This window comes from Malaclemys terrapin, chromosome 13, assembly GCF_027887155.1.
Source record: "Malaclemys terrapin pileata isolate rMalTer1 chromosome 13, rMalTer1.hap1, whole genome shotgun sequence".
NCBI classification, from domain to species: Eukaryota; Metazoa; Chordata; order Testudines; family Emydidae; genus Malaclemys; species Malaclemys terrapin.
This window is the reverse complement of record NC_071517.1, coordinates 28,622,748-28,639,124: the sequence shown is the minus strand read 5'-3', so window position 1 is coordinate 28,639,124 and position 16,377 is coordinate 28,622,748.

The window sequence follows — 16,377 nt, the reverse complement described above, 5'->3', positions numbered from 1 at the left end:
CATGAGGCTTGTAATTGCTGGGATCACCTCTGGAGCCCTTTTTAAAAATTGGCATCACATTAGCTATCCTCCAGTCATTTGGTACAGAAGCTGATTTAAATGACAGTTAGTAGTTCTGCAATTTCACATTTGAGTTCCTTCAGAACTCTTGGGTGAATACCATCTGATCCTGGTGACTTATTACTGTTTAGTTTATCAATTTGTTCCAAAACCTCCTCTATTGACACCTCAATCTGGGACAGTTCCTCAGATTTGTCACCTAAAAAGAATGGTTCAGGTTTGGGAATCTCCCTCACATCCTCAGCCATGAAGACCGATGCAAAGAATTCATTTAGGCCTTGGCTACATTTGCAAGTTACAGCACTGTAAAGCCTCCCCCAGCGCTGTAACTCACTCCCCATCCACACTGGCAGGGCACTTACAGCTCTGTATCTCCCTGGGTACACCGCTGCAGTTACTCCACATCTCTGAGAGGAATAACAGCTGCAGCGGAGTGGCCACGACTCCCGGGTGTGAGTGTAAACGCTTGCAGCGTTGTACTAATTACCTTGTCAAGTGGCCAGTCCTCTCCATTGTTGTGACCGGCTGCAGGAATGCGGAAGTGCCGGTTTCAAAGCTCGTACCACAGAGAAAAGCAAACAGATTGCAGCTTGCTTTGAGTGAGTGAATGAATGAGCAGGGGGCCGGGAGTTCGGAACTTGCAAAATAGAGAGATGACATGCTCCAAAAAGCATGCTTTCTCCCCCCACACTCCCTGTCACAATCCCCACCGCCCCGTTTTGAAAAGCACGTTGCAGCTACATGAATGCTGGGATAGCTGCCCATAATGCACCGCTCCCAACACAGCTGCAAATGTTACAAGTGTGGCCACACCACTGTGCTGGCAGCTGTCAGTGTGGACAGACTGCAGCGCTTTTCCCTACTCAGCTGCATGAAGACAGGTTTACCTCACAGCGCTGTACAGCTGCAAGTGTAGCCAAGGCCTTAGTTTCTCCACAATGGCCTTATTGTCCTTGAGTGCTCCTTTAGCACCTCAATCGTCCAGTGGCACCACTGGTTGTTTAGCAGACTTCCTGCCTCTGATGTACTTAAAAAAAAATTGCTATTACTTTTTGAGTCTTCGGCTAGCTGTTCTTCAAATCCTTTTTTTGGCTTTCCTAATTATATTTTTACACTTCATTTGCCAGAGTTTATGCTCCTTTCTATTTTCCTCACTAGAATCTAACTTCCACTTTTTAAACAATGCCTCTCACTGCTTCTTTTACTATGTTGTTTAGCAACGGTGGCACTTTTTCTGTTCTCTTACTATGTTTTTTAATTTATGGTATAAATTTAAGTTGAGCCTTTATTATGGTGTCTTTAAAAAGTTTCCATGCAGCTTGCAGGCATTTCACTTTTGGCGCTGTACCTTTTAATTTCTGTTTAACTAACCTCATTTTTGTGTAGTTCCCCTTTGTGAAATTAAATGCTACAGTGTTGGGCAATGACCCTAACTCAGGCTGAGCAGAGGGAACCTTCTCCCAGCACCTTCCCCAGCTACCCTGCACCCAGCCCAGGGCTGCTGTGCTCTCCCTGCCAAAGTTACCTGCGGTGGGGGTCCCTGTCCGTCTCCTGCTGCGCCTGCCCCTGGCATGTTCCTGGCTCGCTCAGCCTCTCTTCCTGGCAGCCGGGCCCAAATGTGGAGTGGAGTGGGCAAGACAGAGAAGCCTCTCACAGGTGAGGCTGGCCACTCTGGGTCGCTGCCTTTATGTAGAGAGCCTGCCTCTGGAGGTGGCGGCCTGCTCCCTCTGCTCCCTGCCTGGGTCTGGCTGCCGGGAAAATGGGGCTGGTTGCAGGACCAGAGCCTAGCTTAGTGGTATTGTTTTCACAAAAGCCTCCAGGGCTGTAATGTTACCAGGGGGCTTGTTCCAGTTCAGCAAACAGCACAAGTCAGTTCAAGGAAGGGAAACACCCAGATGCTGCTACAGGTGGGGCTTATTGCTGAGCTCAGGAAAGTGAACCTTACCCCATTACACTGTCCAGAGGGAGCCATGGCTGCAGGGTCCTCTGTGGAAAGGCTCCAGGATGAAATTACTTGTCCCATCTGTCTGGAGTATTTCACAGAACCTGTGACTCTAGAGTGTGGGCACAATTTCTGCAGAGCCTGCGTCACCCAGTACTGGGGAGAATCGGATACAGGCATCACCTGCCCTCAGTGCAGACAAGCTGTACAACAGAAAAACCTCAAGCCAAACAGGCAGCTGGTGAATGTCCTAGAAATAGCCAAATGGCCGAGTTTCCAGGCAGCAAAGGGATCGGGGGGGAGAAGGTGTGTGTGGAACACCAGGAGACTCTGACAATGTTCTGTGAAGAGGATTGAACCCCCATCTGTGTGGTTTGCCATCTGTTCCAGGCTCACTGAGCTCACACAGTGGTTCCCATAGAGGAGGATGCCCAGGAGTACAAGGTAGGAATTGCTATCAAGTTCAATGAGTAACGACTTTGAATTTTTATGATAGGTGCAAGTTTCCTGTCACAGGTGTGACTGCATCGTTCAGCTCTGTAAGGCCTTCATTGTATGGGAGATGCTATAAACAGTAAATAAGATGGCTGGGTAGCAGGAAGCACAAACAATGAAGACTTGAGAGATTTCTAATGTGGGAAACTTTTACCTGAGAAGCTGAATCCTTTTCAAACACAGTCCCCTCTGGTGAATTAAGGGAACAATCTATGGAACAGATGCTGTTAAATGATCAGTGAGGTTTAAATCACAGTACCTGCAGGCCTGCCTATGTAAGAGTGTTGCCTTCAGGCTGGAGAACATCAGGTTAAAAAACTGGTGTTGTCATTACTGATTTGTATTGTAGCATTTATTATCATTGTTGTTATTTGCATCCCAGTAGCCATTATAGACCTCAGATGAGATCTGACCTTGATTCTGCTGGACCCTGCATGAAACACTGTGCGGGATAATCCCTGCTCTGAGCAGGGCTAATCCAATTTATAGGCTAATCTGAGAAATAAAATGCAGAGCAGGAGGGGAAACTGAGGCCCAGAGTGGGGAAGTTAATTGCCTAAGGTCACAAAGCAGGACAGCGGCAGGGTGGGAAATAGCACAAAGGTCTCTCAAGGCCCACACCAGTGCCCAAACCATGAGACCATGCTGTTGTGGCCCTAGCAGCACCTAGCAGTGATGAAGTCTGTTAGAAGGGAAAGACTCCTTGAGAAACGTTCCAAGCGCAGCAATGAGATGAAATTTCTTCTTGAGACTGTGAATTCCCATGTTGTTCCATGGGGGGTTAAACTGAGATGCACTCTCACACCTAAAAATAAAAATCAAACCATCCCATCATTTCTGTCGAATCAGGATAGATCCAGATCTATCTGAAGATTCTGAGAAAAGAGAGAGAAAAGCTCCTTGGATTTAAGTTGAGTAGAGATAAGAGAACTATTTTTAACAAAAATGAATTTCAGATTGAAAAATAAAAACATTTTCCTGATTTGTTTTCAGGATTTTGTATTTATTAAGTATCAGAGGGGTAGCCGTGTTAGTCTGAATCTGTAAAAAGCAACAGAGTGTCCTGTGGCACCTTTAAGACTAACAGAAGTATTGGGAGCATAAGCTTTCGTTGGTAAGAACCTCACTTCTTCAGATGCAAGTAATGGAAATCTCCAGAGGCAGGTATAAATCAATATGGAGATAACGAGGTTAGTTCAATCAGGGAGGGTGAGGTGCTCTGCTAGCAGTTGAGGTGTGAACACCAAGGGAGAAGAAACTGCTTCTGTAGTTGGAAAGCCATTCACAGTCTTTGTTTAATCCTGATCTGATGGTGTCAAATTTGCAAATGAACTGGAGCTCAGCAGTTTCTCTTTGGAATCTGGTCCTGAAGTTTTTTTGCTGTAAGATGGCTACCTTTACATCTGCTATTGTGTGGCCAGGGAGGTTGAAGTGTTCTCCTACAGGTTTTTGTATATTGCCATTACTGATATCTGACTTGTGTCCATTTATCCTCTTGCGTAGTGACTGTCCAGTTTGGCCAATGTACATAGCAGAGGGGCATTGCTGGCATATGATGGCATATATAACATTGGTGGACGTGCAGGTGAATGAGCCGGTGATGTTGTAGCTGATCTGGTTAGGTCCTGTGATGGTGTTGCTGGTGTAGATATGTGGGCAGAGTTGGCATCGAGGTTTGTTGCATGGGTTGGTTCCTGAGTTAGAGTTGTTATGTGCGGTGCGTGGTTGCTGGTGAGAATATGCTTAAGGTTGGCGGGTTGTCTGTGGGCAAGGATTGGCCTGCCTCCCAAGGTCTGTGAAAGTGAGGGATCATTGTCCAGGATGGGTTGTAGATCACTGATGATGCGTTGGAGAGGTTTAAGCTGAGGACTGTAGGTGATGGCCAGTGGAGTTCTGTTGGTTTCTTTTTTGGGCCTGTCTTGTAGCAGGAGGCTTCTGGGTACACGTCTGGCTCTGTTGATTTGTTTCTTTATTTCCTTGTGTGGGTATCGTAGTTTTGAGAATGCTTGGTGAAGATCTTGTAGGTGTTGGTCTCTGTCTGAGGGGTTGGAGCAGATGCAGATGTAAAGGTAGCCATCTTACAGCAAAAAAACTTCAGGACCAGATTCCAAAGAGAAACTGCTGAGCTCCAGTTCATTTGCAAATTTGACACCATCAGATCAGGATTAAACAAAGACTGTGAATGGCTTTCCAATTACAGAAGCAGTTTCTCCTCCCTTGGTATTCACACCTCAACTGCTAGCAGAGCACCTCACCCTCCCTGATTGAACTAACCTCGTTATCACCATACTGATTTATACCTGCCTCTGGAAATTTCCATTACTTGCATCTGAAGACGTGAGGTTCTTACCCACGAAAGCTTATGCTCCCAATACTTCTGTTAGTCTTAAAGGTGCCACAGGACCCTCTGTTGTATTTATTAATTTATTTATGCAAAACATTCGGTGAAAATTTACAGGAATTCATGAAATATTTCAGACACAACAAATCTCCATTTTCCTTGCATAAAAGTTTACTGCAAAAAATGTAACTGAGTTCTAGGGCTGAGTCCTGACTCCGGCTGCTTTGGATCTGCATTTTTAAAGGCCATTGGTAATGCAATATCCTAACCATGTCAGACATGGGGAATATCCTTTTAAGAGATATAGGGGCCAAATGGGAAGGTGTGAGAAAATTATCTTTCTAGTAACCACAGGTCACAGGCAGGTGTTAGATGTCTTAGAATTTGCAAAGAAATTCTCCCTCCTGCATAGTCCACCCTCCATTAATAAGGGATAGCTCAGTGGTTTAACCATTGGCCTACTAAACCCAGGGTTGTGAGTTCAATCCTTGAAAGGGTCACTTAGGGATCTAGGGCAAAATCAGTACTTGGTCCTGCTAGTGAAGGCAGGGGGCTGGACTTGATGACCTTTAAAGGTCCCTTCCAGTTCTAGGAGATAGGATATCTCCATGAAAGGACCTCAGTTTCTATTCACATCCTTGACTAGCCCTTTCTATATTTTTTTTTCTTACAGAAAAAGACACAAGATGAGAGACAGAAGATTGTATCTGAATTTCAGCAACTGCAACAGTTCCTGGAGGAACAAGAGCGACTCCTGCTGGTCCAGCTGGAAAAGCTGGACAAGGAGATTATGAAGATACAGAATGAAAAAGTCACTGAATTCTCTGGGGAGATTTCCTGTCTCAGTGACCTGATCAGTGAGATAGAGGGGAAGGATCAGAAGCCAGTAAGTGAATTCCTGGAGGTGAGACAGATTTAGAAATACCCTAGATCCCACCACAAGGACAGTACAGTACATGGGCAGTCAGTGTGTGAATTCCTGAAACACACAAATCACAGTTTGACCAATCTCAAAACCCATTAAAGGATACAGAAAATGTAAATTTCAGAGACAACCCCATGGAATGGCTCACAGAATTTAAACTTCAGGAAATGGAAGAAACCCCAGTGACAGTGGAGAGAGAAAGAGGCAGGGAGAGAGAACTCCATGTCCATTTATTACTGAAAAATAAATGTTGGTTATATTGTTTAATTGCTCTAACTCTCTATAGTGAAGACAAAGGGTACATCTATGCTGCAATCACAGGGTGTGACTGCAGCTCAAGTAGATGTCCAAACTAGTTATAATTTAGCTAGCTGGGCTATGGAGCATGTAAGCCGTGACAGCACGCATTTTGGCACAGGCTGTATAAGCCAACCTGAAACTATGGGTAATTTCTACAGGGCTAGCCCATTTGGATATTAGGAAAAACTTTTTCCCTAGGAGGGTGGTGAAGCACTGGAATAGGTTACCTAGGGAGGTGGTGGAATCTCCTTCCTTAGAGGTTTTTAAGGTCAGGCTTGACGAAATCCTAGCTGGGATGATTTAGTTGGGGATTGGTCCTGCTTTGAGCAGGTGGTTGGACTAGATGACCTCCTGAGGTCCCTTCCAACCCTGATATTCTATGATTCTGGAAATACTGCAGGATAAGATGCATGGTTTTTGTAATGCTCACAAGAGCGCACACTGAGCAGAGTCCATACATGGGGCTATGGCATATGTGCGGCTAAACCAGGCTTTCGAAAATAGGTGTGAAAAAACATGGGTTGTTTGCCATTGAAATCAAAGGAGGGAAGAAAGTGCATCATGGGAGACCAAAGCCATGTTCCCATTCCTCCCTGTTACAATGTTTTGGTCCCATGAGGCATTGAAAGCCCTTCCCAAAACACCCTGTGACTAGTTGACTGTGGGATAGCTACTCATGGTGCACTGCTCTGTGCATCAGTGCAAGCGCTGCCAGTGAGGACTCACCCCACAGAGACAATGAGTGTGGTGTGGACATGCACAATCAACTTAATTAATGCGGAGACTTTATGTCGACTTACATTAACTAACTTAACTTTGTAGTGTAGACATGCCCTCAGTGTACACTAGGGAAGGTGAGGGGTGGGGAGGGAAGGTAGTGGGAGGAAAGTGATCGCTGAGCATAGGCAGGTGAACAGGGGATGAGAGGCTAGATAGGTGCATGGGGGTCTGTCATTGGTAGTGAGGGGAGAACTGAGCAAACATGCAACCAGAAGAGAGAAAATAAATATCACAATACAATGTGATCATCACAAATGTCCAAAGGGCATTTTACTGTTGTGGGATCTCGCTGATTTCTGGCTCCTCCATGGGAGATCCTTCCCACTGAGCCCATAGGGTTCAGGAACGGTGGGTCCTGCTGCTCTGGGATGGGGGTGTCTCACTCACAGCCCTTGAGTCTTTCCATTGTCTTTCCAAGGGCCTCTGCGTGCGACTCGTGATCTTGTGGGTTAAGTGAAAACAGACATGAGAATCCCTGCTCCCATAGGGCTGATCCCAGCCCTTTCCATTGCCTGGAGACCCCAGTCAAAGTCTGCTTTTCTGAAGTCCAGTGTCCCTATTTTGCTGCTCTCCTTTCTTCCTTGTGTCAGGATCCTGAACTCGATCATCTCATGGTCACTGCCTGCCAGGTTCCCATCCACTTTTGCTTCCCCCTACTAATTCTTCCCTGTTTGTGAGCAGCAGGTCAAGAAGAGCTCTGCTCCTAGTTGGTTCCTCCAGCACTTACACCAGGAAATTGTCCCCTACACTTTTCAAAAACTTCCTGGATTGTCTGTGCACCGCTGTATTGCTCTCACAGCAGATATCGGGGTGATTGAAGTCCCCCATGAGAACCAGGGCCAGTGATCTAGTAACTTCTGTTAGTTGCCAGAAGAAAGCCTCGTCCACCTCATCTCCCTGGTCTGCTGGTCTATAGCAGACTCCCACCATGACATCACCCTTGTTGCTCACAAGAGCCAAGATGGGAGCCACAGCGTGGAACATTGCGATGTCACACAACAGCCCTGCTGTAAGCCATAGAATGAAACAATTCCCGGTTGCTGCTGGCAGTTGCGCATCAGCTGAACATGATAGAACACTATTTCTGGTCCCAGGAAACAAGCACTGACTGGTGGAAGAAATAAGGCAGCCCTTCACAGAAACCTTCTGCAAAGGATTGCAGAGTACCTCCATGAAAGTTTCATAGAGATCTCCAGGCCATCCCTGTGCACATAAACAGTCTTTTCTGCAGAGCACCCTTTCGATTGCTGGAGCAGCCAAAGGGAAGCAGATATCCACTGCACCTAATTTTTTGTTCAGGTTAAACATAAAGTTTAAGAGCATGTAACCCCTACACTTTGATTGGAAATGTGTACGCACTAGAGGTGCCTTCCCCAGCGTCACACTTGGTAACCACTCTGTCCTGCACCCAGCTGGGCTCCAGGGTTAAAAACAGCTCCTGGCTGTTGAGAAGAATGGATCCACCGCTAGCCTGTCTCCCATTCTCCTCCTCCTCTTCCTAATCAAAAATGTCCTCCTTGTTGTTGCCTGAGGTGGCCCCAGACTCAGACTCCTGTGAGCTCTACACACCTGAGCAGGTGTGTAGAAAAAGAACAGGAAACCTGACAGCCCCCATCCCACCCCATTCCATAGAACATCATGGAACTAGCAGGTCATTGCCTAGCTCTCCCTTGGGCTAGCCTATCAGGTTACTTAACCCCCCTCTGAGCCACATTAACCTTCTTCCCTCACACGCCCATTGATTTTCAATGAACAGGAACTCTGTAATTCTTTGGTGCCATTTTAGTTCCTTTCAGGTGAACCATTCTTCAGATATGTGGACATTTCCCCATATGTTCTGGTTACTAACGTTTCCTCTCAGATACTTTTAAGCCTGACACTTAAAGTAAATGAAGCCTATAAAATGTTCTCTTTGGTTGTTTCCCTTTGATTTCCCAGCTGTGATGTTTGAAGGGGGTTGTGGGATTTGCTCCCAAACCTGGTTGTATTACCCCAGCACCAATGAGGAGTGTGTGTGTGTGTCACTGTGGTGAGAGCCTGGATCTCACTGCTACTATTCATCCTGTTCTCTGGGTCATGTGCTGTATGTAACCCTGTACAGCAGGACGTGTTCAGCTGTGCTGGGGAGAGACCTGGGTTGTCTCTCTTCACCTCCAGACTTGCCAGGGTGTGACCAGCCATCACAACGTGTGACAAATGTTTATGATGTGGAACACCTGCGGTTTATTGCACCACAAACCATAATCTACAGATTATAAAGTCTTAACCATGCTGTGAATTAAATAAGCCATAGAAAATAAAAAAATAAATGTGTAAAAATTTCTATTTCATGAAACCATAAAACCACCAATTCCCCAGCAGCAGGCGTTGCGCCATGGCCTATAAAGTGCCCAGCTCACAACTCTAACACATACTTAACACATAATGTATGATGACTTTCTAAGACTGCGGAACATAGACTTTTGCTCTCCCTAACACTGTCTGTTTTCACCCTAGAAAATAAAAGATGTCCCCAAAGAAGCCTTCAGGAGCTCGGTAAAGGAAGCAAAAAGCTCAATTGCAATCTAATTTGCAGCATGGGGCAAATCTGATGGGACAATATCTGAAACAGAACAAGACAGACCAGCTTTAGGCAGTAGCGATTGTCCCATGGCAGAAGAAATTGAGAAATGAAGCGTAAATGATGGAAGTCCTATTACTAAGGAATTAGGAGATTTACCAGAAGATAAGAAATGGAAATGTGAGGAAAGTGATGGAGAATCGTCCAGTTTTCCTGGTGGGGTAAAAGAGAGTGATGATAAAGAAGGACATGGCTCACATGAAAAGGAGAGTAATGACAATGAAAAATAGTTCACTTGAAAAGGAGAGAAACGATAAAGAAGAATCAACCTTCCGTGATGACAAAAACAGCAGCGAGAAAAATTGCACACCACTTTTAAAAGTGATGAGGCAACGGCTCCCAGACCCTGCCTGTTCCACAGCTGGCAGACACTGATGCCCAAGTAAAAACTCCAGTGACCCTCCACACAAGCAAACAGGGCTGATTGCAGGGCCGGATCCCTAGTGATACAACTTTCTCAAAAACCTCCAAGGCTGGAATTAAAATGGGATCATTCCAGCTCAGCAAACAGCATGAGTCAGTTCCAGGAAGGGAAACACGCAGTTGTAGATGCAGGAGGGGCGTATTTCTAAGCTCAGGTGAAATTGAAACTTACCTTGTTACACTGTTCAGAAGGAGTTATGGCCACAAAGAACCCTGTGGAAAGTCTCCAGGATGAAGCTACTTGTCCCATCTGTCTGGAGTATTTCACAGAACCTGTCACTCTGCAGTGTGGGCACAATTTCTGCTGAGCCAGCATCAGCCAGTACTGAGAGGGATCCAATACAGCCATCTCCTGCCCTCAGTGCAGAGAAACTGTACAACAGAGAAACCTCAGGCCCAGCAGGCAGTTGGCAAATGTCCTAAAAATAGCCAAATGGCTGAGTTCACAGGGAGGAAAAGGAGCAGGAAGGGTACACAATGTATGGGGAAAACAAGAAGGCTCTGAAACTGTTCTGTGAAGAGGATCAAACCCCCATCTGTGTGATGTGCAACCAGGGCCGGCTTTAAGTCGATTCAGCCGATTCGGCTGAATTGGGCCCCGCACCTAAGAGGGCCCCGCAGCTCTCCACTCCGCCCCCAGCTCACTTCCCCCTCCTCCCCTCCCCTGAATGCTCTGCCCCCTGTTCCTCCCCCTCCCCTGCTTCCCGCGAATCAGATGTTCGCGGGAAGTCTGAAAAGGGGCAGGCGGTGGCAGCAACAGGTAAGGGGGGGGCGCAAGGAGGGCTCCTGGGAGGCGCGGCACGGCGCGGCCCAGTCCGGCCCTGGCCGAGTGGCCCCGGCGGCTCTGGCTCCAGCCCGGCACGGGACAGCGGCCTCAGTTCCGGCCGAGCACCCCCAGCACAGCCCCACGGCTCCAGCCCCGGCCGAGCACCCCCGGCCCCGGCTCGGGCCCCGGGGCGCCGGCCCGGCCCAAACACCTCTGGCTCAGGCCCCGGCGGCTCTGGCTCAGGCCCCAGTGGCTCTGGCTCAGGCCCCGGCCCCGGCGGCTCTGGCTCAGGCCCGGCGCGCCGGCTTGGCCCCGGGCCGAGCAACTCCGGCCTGGCCCCGGCCCCAGCGGCTCCGGCCCGGACCCAAACCCCGCGACCCCAGCCCGAGCGGGGCCCGATTCCTGGGGGCGGGGCTTGCCCCGCCTCCAGGAATCGGGCCCCGCTCTTGCTAAGGCCGGCCCTGTGTGCAACAGATCCTGGGCCCACAGAGCTCACGCTGTGGTTCCCATAGAGGAGAATGCCCAGGAGTACAAGGTAGGAAATTGCTGTCCAATCCAATGAGTAATACATTTGGATTTTAATTACAATTTAATGTTATCACAAGTTCCCTGACACAGATGCAACTGCATCATTCAGTTGTGTATAGCCTTCATTGCATGAAAGATGCTCCAAAAATAAATGATACTCCACTCTGTGAAGAAAGACAAAAAATGAAGATTTTAAATTTGTCTGATGTGGGAAATTTTTACCTGAGAAGCTTAATCCTTTTCCAAACCAACTCCCACTGGTGAAATAACAAATCTTTCTACAGAACAGAAGCGGTTAAATGATCAGTGAAGTTTAAATCACTTGAGCTGCAGGCCACTCTATGTGAGAGTGTCGCCTTCAGACTGGAGAAGGGGAAGTTATGAGCTGTTGTTGTTATTACTGATTTTTAGTGAGGTATTTATTATTATGTTTGCATCCCAGCAGCCTGTACAGACCCAAAATGAGATCTGACCTCCATTCTGCTAGGGCCTGCACAAAACATAGGGAGAAACAATCTCTGCACTGAACAGTTTACAGACATAACAGACAAAAGGTAGGAGGAAAAACAGAGGCACAGGGAGAAGAAGTATCTTGCCTATGGTCACCCAGCAACTCAGTTGAAGAGCACCCAAGTCTCCTAAGGTCTAATCCGGCATCCTAACCCCTAGGGCATGCTACCCCAGCAGCACTGAGCAGTGAGGAGGCCTGCCGATTAAGAGGAAAAGATTCCTTGATAAAGGCCCCAAGCCCAGCAGGGAGCTGGGGTTTCCCATGGGATTCTGAATTCTCATGTGGCTCCATGACTGGTTAAACTCAGATGCCATCCTCCACTACAGTAGTTGTCTGGGTGGACCCAAGCACCAGGCATCACACAGAGAAGGGCTCCAGACAGCAGAGGTCCATGCCAAATACCATTTGGATTAGAGTGCATTGCAGCAAAACTAACCACTGGGTGGTGCTGACCAGTGTCAGTCTGAACTGTTTTGTTGTGTATGTGGTCAAGGACCAGCCAAAGGGGTTCCACTGGTCCCCTCATGAAGCCTTTTGAAATCTCCCAGAATCCACATCTTCTGGAACCTTTGCTATGGACTGTGGGGTAGCTACCCAGAAGGCATTGCCACCAAAAGGGTTTATGACAGCACTAAGGTAAACCTCAGCTGTCCTTAACACAAATCAAGCCATCTCATGGGGTTTCCACATGTGCCCAGGCCACTTCTGTCCAACTAGTGCGATCCGCAGAGGTTCAGGGCTGAAATTCAATGGGAGTTGCGATCCTTTGAGAATCCCAGACCATATTTCTAACCCTGGTGACTGCTGGGACTTGTATCACTTTGTTTGCTAAACTGCCTCAAAAACAGGTTTATTGACCCACCATCGGGTGAAACCAGTTTCCTGCTGGTTTAACTCAACTGAGAAACTGGACTAAAACATTCCAAACAGTCTGAATATAAAACACTCCCAGTCTCCATGAGTAATGTGTCATTTCCTTGGTGTCTTTGATGTCATACTATGACATTCTGGGGTGCAATCCCAACCAATGAGGTGTTGTGTCACCCCTGTCCTGCACCCTTGGGTGCCTTACAATGCCTTGCTGTGTTAGGTGGGCTGCTCACAGCCAGCCTATCAGCACGCAGGTGCCCCTGAGTGTATGTGTGTATCTGCAGCCAGCCAGCCACAATCTGGCTCTCACCTGCTTTGGTTACCACTGAAGGGTGTCCCCAAAACACTCCCAGTCTAGGATTTCCCCCCAAAATGTAGGTCTCTTACTATGAAGCCCTCCCCTGGACAGTCCAGATATACAAAGTCCATTGTCCCTTTGAGCGAACAATACACAATAACTTTTCACATTAAATAGAGTTACTCAGACGGTTTAATTTAACAACATTGGATTAGTTTCAATTAAAGAATAAAAGAAGTTTATTATAGAAGAAGATAGGATCTTAAGTGAGTGCAAGTAATGAGGCATAAAAGTCAGAAATGGTTACAAGAAAAATAAAGATAAAATGCTTCCTAGTGCCTAACTTAACAAACTATACTTGATTCAAAGTAAAGTCTGTACCGTGTCCTTCCAATTGACCAACCTTTTCAGTTCAGGATCCCTCCCGCAAAGCCCAACAGCTATTTCTTTTGTCTTCTTAGGTGGATAGAAGGAGATGCTTCATGCTGCTTTGTCTCATCTGGGAGTGTTGAGATGCAGATTTTCTTTGTCTCCTTTCTTTTCACTCCCGCTATCTGAGGACTTTGTTTACAGTTTGTATGCAAATTGAGGTAACCACACATCCCTTTGTTTAAGACCTGCTTGACCAATTGAGCCTAATTGGGGCTATGTGAGTTTAACATCATACGGGAGGGATCTCACAACTTTACAGTGTTGTGACATAGATTCTACCATGATATTGACCAGTGAGTTAGTTTTCAAATGATACCTCAGAAGACATTTTTGTACAAAGATTATTACAATCATGCAAAGGGTGCATATACGGGGTGCACTCAATCACACACAGCTCTAGTAGAACTGATAGTCATCTACAGAATCTTGTGTTTTGGGTGAAAAGAACCCGCTACACACACACACACACACACACACACACACACACACACACACCACCTTTAAAATGAAACCAGCAAATCATCTCTGTTTATTCAGCAAAAAATCTGGGCCCATTTGAAGACTCTGAGGGAAGAGCGACAAAAGCTCCAGGGATTTAAAGTGAGTGAAGAAAAGAGAAGCCAGGAGTATCTGGTAGGTGGCCACAGTTTTTCACCTGTTGTTTCATGGGAGTAGGAGGTTTGTTTGTTGGTAGATTTCATTGTGGCTAGGTGAATGTGAGCTTGTGTTTCTTCATGATCGTGGAATTGTGTGTGTCTGTGTGTGTCTGTGAGAGAGAGAGAGAGAGAAAATTTCTCTCCCTGGAGAAGGACAACACCATCATCTGTAGAATCTGAGATGCATTTGAATGAATGAATTAAATTCTACCCCTTGTGGCTTTCACAAAACTTCCCCCAAACTGAGCTGACCATACCCTGGGCAGCACTGTCGGTTGCAGTCTGCAGTCATTTACTGCATTTTTGGATCATTTGATTACTTTTCTCCCCTGACATCTCTGTCAGTGTAGTGCCTCCTGCTGCTTGGGACCTGAATTCTCAGGGCACATCTACACAGCCATCAGCAGTGAACCTCCAGGCCCAGGTTGACAGACTCAAGCTCACGTGACATGCAGTAAAGCACTAAAAACGGCTGTGTAATCTGTGCTTCTACACTGCAGCTCTGGCTGGAGCTCAGGCTCTGAAGTCCACCCTACTCCCGCCCTAGGTTTCAGAGCCCGAGCTTCAGCCCTAGCTGTAGTGTCTGCACAGCTATTATTAGTGCAGTAGCATAAGCCCCATGAGCTCAAGTCTGTTGTCCTGGGCTCAGAGGCTCCCTGCCACAAGCTGTGTAAATGGAGCCTCAGAGGCCATTGATAACATGGTGTCCTAACCATGTCTAATATGGAAACATCCCTTGAAGAGCTATTGTGGCCAAATGGAAAGCTGTAAGAAAATCCTCTCTCTAGTAATCACAAGGGATACTAAAGTGTCAGGAAGTGAAGGATGGAGGGTCTTGAACCTGGATCTACAAGTGCCAGACCACAGCTGCAACCCAGCAGCAATCGGGAACCAGTTTGGGAGGGTGCAAGTAGAACTCTGGCCCAGCAGAGGCGCCACCTAAGAAGCTCCTAATTGGAGCAAACATTTGGATGTACTGCTTAAGCCAGAAGGAGTCAGGAAGTTGTCTGAGCAACTGAGTGAACTCCTGATCTGCTGCTGGACTGGACCCTGAGTGCAGCTTGACCCTGGCATAATTACCTGACTCTGGTTTGACCCTTGATCCTGATATCTGACTCCACCTTGGTCCTTGACACCGTTCCCTGAGTCCAAATTTACCCATGGCATGGATCACTGACTGACTCCAGTCCTGACCCATGGCCTGACTCCTGACACTGCTTCTGGCAGAACCTTTGCTATGACTCATGACACTGAGTGTGGCTCCAGTCCTTGGTGCTATCTGGCTTTGACTCTGGCTTCAGGTCCTGGCGTCCAACCCTGGGTTTGACCACTAGGCCTGACCACCCATGCCCCATTCCCTACACAGATGTCTTAGAAATGGAAAAGAAATTCTCTTTTGTAGGGCTTTATGTAAGGCCCACAGGCCCTGTACATGTGCCTGGTCAGCCCTTTACTTATTTTTTTATAGAAACAGACACAAACTGAGAGGTGGCACTGAGATATTCTCTCTGTCTCTCCTCTAGGATGTCAGAAGCACCTTGAGGAGGTACATGGCTCTTTCTCTCACCCCACACACACTTCACAATGTGGGAAGGGACTTGGACATAATATTAAAACCACGTTTCCCCAGAGCTCCACGGCACAATGTGAGGGGAAGGTCACATTTTGGATACAAATCTCCCCATTGAGGTTAATCCTGAGGTTCTCACCCTTTTATAGAAGACTATGGAATTATCTGTTCAGTGGGAGAGATTGAGCAAAAGTATTTCTTAGAGATGTATCCCTGGGGGACTGGCTGCCTAAGCATTCTGGGGATGGAATATGGGCCTTTCACCTCTAGGACAATGGTTACAATCTGATCCAGGTCAGCAGTGAGCCAAAGTCTTTGCCACCAGAGGACTGAGGAGACCTGAGTGGAATTTAGCTGGGGAGAGAGGTATCAGTCTCATTCCTAGGGGAGAGATTTCTACAACACTTAACATGAGAACCTCCTGATCATCAAAGCATTGAGGCCAAGGCGTAAATTGCCTGAGGAGATTCAATTTGCCTTCTACAGCCAGAGCTGGTCTCTTCAGGCCATAGCTGAAGAATATTAATGGGACCTTTAGCAGGTAGATTGGATTGCCATGGTCTGTGCTGCACCTGCTCCGAGGCTGGGAAAAGTAGAGGAATTCAAACTCCAGGCCCATTAGAGAAGCAAGTTTTATTAGCAAGAAATTATGAGTCACTAACTGAAATATTTCAGAGTGGCAGCCATGTTAGTCTGTATCAGCCAAAAGAACTAGGAGTACTTGTGGCACTTTAAAGACTAACGAATTTATTTGAGCATAAACTTTTGTGGATTAAAACCCACTTCATCGGATGCATGCAGTGGAAAATATAGTAGGAAGATATATATACAGAGAAGACATGAAAAAATGGGTGTTTCCA